This window comes from Equus przewalskii, chromosome 11, assembly GCF_037783145.1.
Source record: "Equus przewalskii isolate Varuska chromosome 11, EquPr2, whole genome shotgun sequence".
Classification (NCBI taxonomy): domain Eukaryota; kingdom Metazoa; phylum Chordata; class Mammalia; order Perissodactyla; family Equidae; genus Equus; species Equus przewalskii.
The window spans coordinates 17,057,767-17,064,193 of record NC_091841.1 but is presented as its reverse complement, the minus strand read 5'-3'; the positions used below and the strand labels follow the sequence as shown (position 1 = coordinate 17,064,193).

The window sequence follows — 6,427 nt, the reverse complement described above, 5'->3', positions numbered from 1 at the left end:
GGCTCTTTATAAATTTAGCCACAAGAGCATTATCATATCTAACAGTATGAGACATTTGCTTATGTATTCACTAATTCATTAATATGTTCATTTGTTCAACATGCCTTCATTATTTCCCACATCTGACTTAATTCTGATTTAAACCATCACTCATGGATGAGAGAGCTTTTTTTTGGAAGTCCAGGAGTCCAGTGCAGAAGTTACAGCACAAGGTTGGAGCAAAAAAATCCAAGATGGGACACACTGGGGGAGGTAAGAGGAATAGTTTGATGTTACGTACATAACCCCTTCCCCAGATGGCAGAGCTCGGTGCCAAGAGAGCCCTTCTTGGCCCAAAAGGGGAAAGTAAGAGCACCTAGCCTCTCTATCTGGGCAGGAAGCTGCCAAAGAGGCCATTTTCTCTCTCACCCTACGAAGAGCCCTGAGTCCAGAGCAGCAGGACTGAGGGGGCATAAGCGACTAGAAGAAGAGCAGCCAGGGCTCATAAGGGAATATATCAAAACAATATGGATCCCCCAAACCACACCACAGATTCCAGTGGGATCTCCACCCACAAGTCACTAGGGAACATCTCACTGGTGGATGGCCCTAAATGATGACATAGTGACCAAAGACACCGTAAGAACTCCAAGTGCCTCACTGACACACATCCCTGCCTCGTGGCCAACTCTTGCATACTCCTGATGGTGGTGAGAGCAAACTTTTCCAGACAGCTAGTAAGCACATGCAGAACATTTCCGCAAATCTGCAGGCCTGACTAGAAGAAATCACAAAGTTGGACGTTCAGCACAGGCTACACAAAGCAAAAGGGAGACAGTCAATATGCAGTCTGGCTGTGCAGAATTGAGAGAAAGCATAGAAGCTTAAGAATTCTTAAGCAGTGAGTAAGAATGATGACTTGAATGGACAGATCTTGAGCCTCAGCCTCTATGAAACAAAGAATCTCTTACCCACACAGACCAAAGCCCAGTCTCTGGCAGCAGAAATAGACAAAATCTTGCATGAAAACTCATGAAAGCCCTAAAGGAGCAGGAGGAGATCAACTTCTGGCCAAGTACATACACAAGCTTATCCTTGCAATCTTAGACCACAACCCCTCCATCCAAAAGATCAAACACTGAGACAAGGGGGTTGGCTGTGGAGTGGTCTCACGAGCCCCAGATCCTGGGACACTGGGACCAAGGCACAGACCCTGCCTGAAGATGCAGCTCAGGCCAGGCCTCATCTACCCACTGTAAATGTACCTCTGACCACCATGTAATGTGTACTTGTATGTAAATGGGGAAGCTGTACACACAGCAAAGGGTGAGCATGGGGCCTTGGCTGTGGGTGACATGTGCACAATTAGCTGTCCATTCACCTTGTGGTCCCTTTACAAGTAGTAGAGAGTACTGAATGTGGGAGGGGGCAAGGTCTGCTATCAGAGGCTCCTGCAATAACAAGAACTGGAGGCATCTGATTCAGATAGTAGATCAAATGATTCTACCTCTGGGGATAATGATTAAACAATATTCTAGTGAAAAAAAATAAGTGGAGCAAGAAGTGTGGGGCAGGGATCCCCATAGAAAATGTCTGAGAAAGCCTTCAAATTCTTAGTGGAGCTGATGGAAGGTTTTCTCTTGCAAATTCAGTCAGTAAAGCCACAAGGAAATGAATGTTATGTCAAATTTTAAGACAGCAACACAAGACTTCAGGAAACATGAAAAATCAAGAAGACATGACCATACCAAAAGAGCACAATAATTTTCTAGAAACAAACCCAAAGACACAGAGATTTGTGTTTTATCTAATAAAGAATTCAAAATAGCTATTTGAAGGAATCTCAGTAAGTTACTATAAAAGAACAACACAGAGACAAACCAAACCAGGAAGATAATATACACACAAAGTGATTACTTTAACAAAGAGAGAAATATTATGGAAAAGAACCAAAGAAATTGTGGAACTAAAGAATACAATGAATGAAATGCAAAACTCAATAGAGATCATCAACAGCAGAATGAATCAAACACAACAAAGAAGCCAAAGAAATAGAAGACAGAACCTTTAAAATGATCCAATCAGGGGAAAACAAAGAAAAAAGAATGAAAAAGAGTAAAAAAAAAAAAAACCTATATAAACCATGGGATGCCATCAAGAGAATAATCTGTGAATTATTGGAACACATAGAAATGGAGAGCAAATTGGTGATTGTTAAGAGATAGGCAAAGAGAGAAATACGGAAATGTTGGTTAAAGCATACAAACTTCAGTTATAGAATGAATAAGTTCTGTGGATCTAATGTATAGCATGGTGACATAGTAATACCGTATTATATACTTGAAACTTGATAAGAGAGGAGATCTCAAATGTTCTCACAAAAAAAAAGGTAATTATATAAGGAGTTGGAGTTGTTACCTAACCCTACTGTGGTAATCATTTTGCAATACATTCTTCTATCATACCATCATGTTGTATATCTTAGACGTACACAGTGTTATCTGTCAATTATATCCCAATAAAGTTGGGAAATAAAAGAACACATTTTGAAATGATAGTTTGAAAACTTTAAAACTCTAGGGTAAACACAAAAGAAGATGTCAGCAAATGGAAAGGCAAACCATGCTTTTGGATGGGAAGATTCACATCATTAAGATGTTGACTCTATGTAAATACATTTGTAAATGTAATACAACACGATCAAAATAATAACAGTTTATTTTGGGGGCTATGAAGCTGGAAGAGAAGTAAATATAATTTTAGAGTTCATATGGAGAACTTTGGAAAAGAAAAGCACCAGGAAAAAACTAGCCCTCCAGATATTAAAACATTCATAAAGCTTCCATAATAGGAAACAGTGTGGTGCTAGCTACTGTAGAAGCCATAAAAGAATATAATTGTAATTAACTACATGAAAAAGGCTTCTGTATATAAAAAAATTAAAAGAGTGAAACTAGACCCCTATCTTAAAGTGATTCACAAAAATTAACTCAAAATGAATTAAAGACGTAAATGTACAACTGGGGTCAATAAAACTCCTAGAAGAAAACACAAGAAAAAAGTTCCTTTGACATGGGTCTTGACAATGATTGTTTGGATCTGAAACCTAAAGCAAAAAGAACCAAATCAAAAATAAACAAACAGGACAACATAAAACTAAAAAGCTTATGCAAGGCAAAAGAAATGATTGACAAAATGAAAAAACAACTTATGGCATGGGAAAAAATATTTGCAAACCATGTACCTGATAAGGGGTTAATGTGAAAAATCTATAAAGAACTCATATAATTCAATAGCAAAAAAAAAAAAAAAACAAGCAATCCAATTTAAAAATGAACAAAAGACCTGAATAAACCTTTTATCTGCACCCTTGTGTTTGTAGCAGCATTATTTACAATAGCTAAGACATGGAAACAATGTAAGTATCCATCAACGACGAATGGATAAAGAAGTTGTGTGTGTGTATATATCACACACACGCACACAATGGGTTATTATTCAGCCATAAAAAATGAAATCTTGCCATTTGCAACAACATGAATAGAACTTGAGGACATTATACTAAGTCAGATAGGGAAAGACAAATACTCTGTGTAATCTCACTTATATATGTGATCTAAAAACAAGGCTCATAGAAAAAGAGATCAGATTTGTGGTTACCAAATGTGGGTAGACTGGAGGCAGGGGATGTAATTGGATGAAGGTAGTAGAAAGGTGCAAACTTCCAGTTATAAGATAAAGAAGGACTAAGGATGTAATGTACAACATGAAGATTAGAGTTAACATTGCTGTGTGATATATTTCAAAGTTGCTAAGAGAGTAGATCCTAAGAGTTCTCATGACACAGAATTTTTTTCTTTTTCTCTTTTGTTGTAACTGTATGAGATGATAGATGTAAACTAAATTTACTGTGGTAATTATTTCACAATATATGTAAGTCAAAACTATGCTGCACACCTTAAATTTATACAGTAGTTATGTAAATTATATCTCAATAAAACTAGAGAAAAAATAAAAAGCTTTTAAACATTGAAAACTTTGTGTATAAGACCAAAGGTAATTAAATGTTAAAACATTCCTCCTCAAAAAAATTGCGAGTTAAACAACAATAAGACATCTATCACATTTTTAAAATATTTTAAAATAATTTACAAAAAAGTTGCAGTAATAGTACAGAGAATTCCCATACACATTTAATCCAAATCCCCCTAATATTAGTATTTTTCCACATTTTCTTCATTTATTCTCTCCATAAATAAACAGATAGACAAACAGAATTTTTTGTGAAACATTTGAAAGTTGCCTACATAATGTCCTTTTACCTCTAGATACCTCAGTGAGAAATTCCTAAATTCAAGGATACTCTCTGATGTAAACACAGCACAAGTATCAAATACAGGAAATTATCTTTGGTACAATTCTATTATATCATTTACAGAGCTTTTGCTCACTAATGGCCTTCACCTGGTATGGGATCCAACCAGTGATCATCTGTTACATTTAGTTATCATCTAACTTTAATCTGGAACAAGTCTTCAATCATTTTTTGTCCTGATACTTTTGAAGATGCAGGCTAGTGATTATGCAGAATTTCTTCAGTTGGGGTTGCCTGCTGTTTTTCAATGATTAGACAAAGTTTATGTGTTTCTGGTAGGAATCCCACAGTAATGATATTGTGTTCCTCTCTGGGTTCAACACTGATGATATTGACTTTGAATAATTGTTTAATGGAGTCCCTTTCATATTTCTCCAAAATAAAGTTACATTTTTCCTTTTGCAATTAATTAGTGTGTTGTAGAGAGATGCTTTGAGACTATGTAAATTCCTCTTCTCTCCAATAAAATGCTATTGTCAATGTTTATTGTGTCAAGAGCACTTTCACTAGGAAGCAGAATTGTTACAACCATTCTGAGAATGAATTTAGCATTTGCTTCAAAATTTGTTATAGTTTTTATTGCAGTAAATTTACCATAACAAGTGAGCTTTTAAAAACATCAGAAGTATAGTTAAAAATTTCTATTCGCAAATCCTTACCACAGTGTTATTTATAGTAGTAAAAAATTAGAAACAACCTAACCATCCAACAAAAATATAGCTAAAGTAATAGTTTATCCATAGTAGGAAATATTTTACAGTGATTACAACGAAGTTGTTTAAGACGGGAGCCAGTTAGAGTAACTCTAGATCTAACAAGTCCTGTGAACTATTCTTTATCTCACTCTACCCTTCAGTTTGGACTCAGCATCATTCTAAACCCAAGGATCAATACGAAGACTCTGTCTCTATTTCTCATCTAGTTTCATTGTCCTGATCCACAGCTTCTTCATGGCCTTCCTCATTTCTGAATTTCTCAGGGAGTAGATGACAGGGTTGAGGAGTGGGGTGATCACTGTATAGAATATGGCCACCATTTTGTCCACAGACAGGGTGGTTGAAGGCCTCAGACAGATGAAGATGCAGGGCCCAAAGAACAAGATGATCACGGTGATATGGGACCCACAGGTGGAGAGGGCCTTGTGCCTTCCCTCAGAACTTTGAGTCCTCAGGTGGAGCAAGATGACCACATAGGAGGCTAAGAGGACCATGAAGCTGATCACAGCCATGGTCCCCCCATTGGCAACAATCAGTAGACCAATGAGGAAGGTGTTAGAGCAGGCAAGTTTGAGCAGGGGAAGCAAGTCACAGAAATAGTGGTTGATCACATTGGAGCCACAGAACGGCAAGTGGAAGATGAGAAGGATTTGGGCAAAGGAATGTACAAAGCCCCCACCCATGCTGCTCCTACTAGGACAGCACACACCTGCCGGTTCATGATGGTGGTGTAGTTGAGGGGCCTGCAGATGGCCACATAGCAGTCATAGGCCATCACAGTGAGCAGGAACACCTCAGTGCCACCAAAGAAATGGATGACAAAAAGCTGTGTCATGCAGCCCCACGGAGATATGGCTTTTTTTTCAGCCAGCAAATCTAAGATGAGTTTCTGGGCTGTGGTAGACGAGGAGCAGATCTCCATGTAGGACAGGTAGCTGAGGAAGAAGTACAAGGGGGAACCAAGACTTCTGCTGGTCATGACAGTGAGCACAATGAGGAGATTCCCAAGCACAATTGCTGTGTCCAAGAACAGAAACAGCACAAAGCAAACTTTCTGTACATCCTGATTGGAGAAAGTCCCAGAAAAATGAATTCAGTCTCATTGTGCATGTTAGCCATGTGGTCACCACCAGGAGGCAGTAACTTGGGTGAAGTGATCCGAAATGATACAAAATAAAAGATTCCTTCATCAAGTGGTTGAATTATATAATAATCCCTTGCACATCTGAGAAGGTTTGAGCTGGATATTGAAAGCTGAGTAGGGGTTAATTATGTTTCCAAGAAGAGAAGAGTGTTCCCAAGAGGCCCAAGAGCATACAAAGTTATAAAAATTCATCCATGTGTGGCTGAAGCAAAC

General features: G+C 37.9%; 1 pseudogene; it reads right to left on the bottom strand.

Annotated features, from left to right (window-relative positions):
• Window positions 1-5,261: 5,261 nt before the first annotated feature.
• LOC103542527 (olfactory receptor 4X2-like) lies at window positions 5,262-6,189 on the bottom strand (annotated as a pseudogene).
• Between the last annotated feature and the right edge of the window lie 238 nt (window positions 6,190-6,427).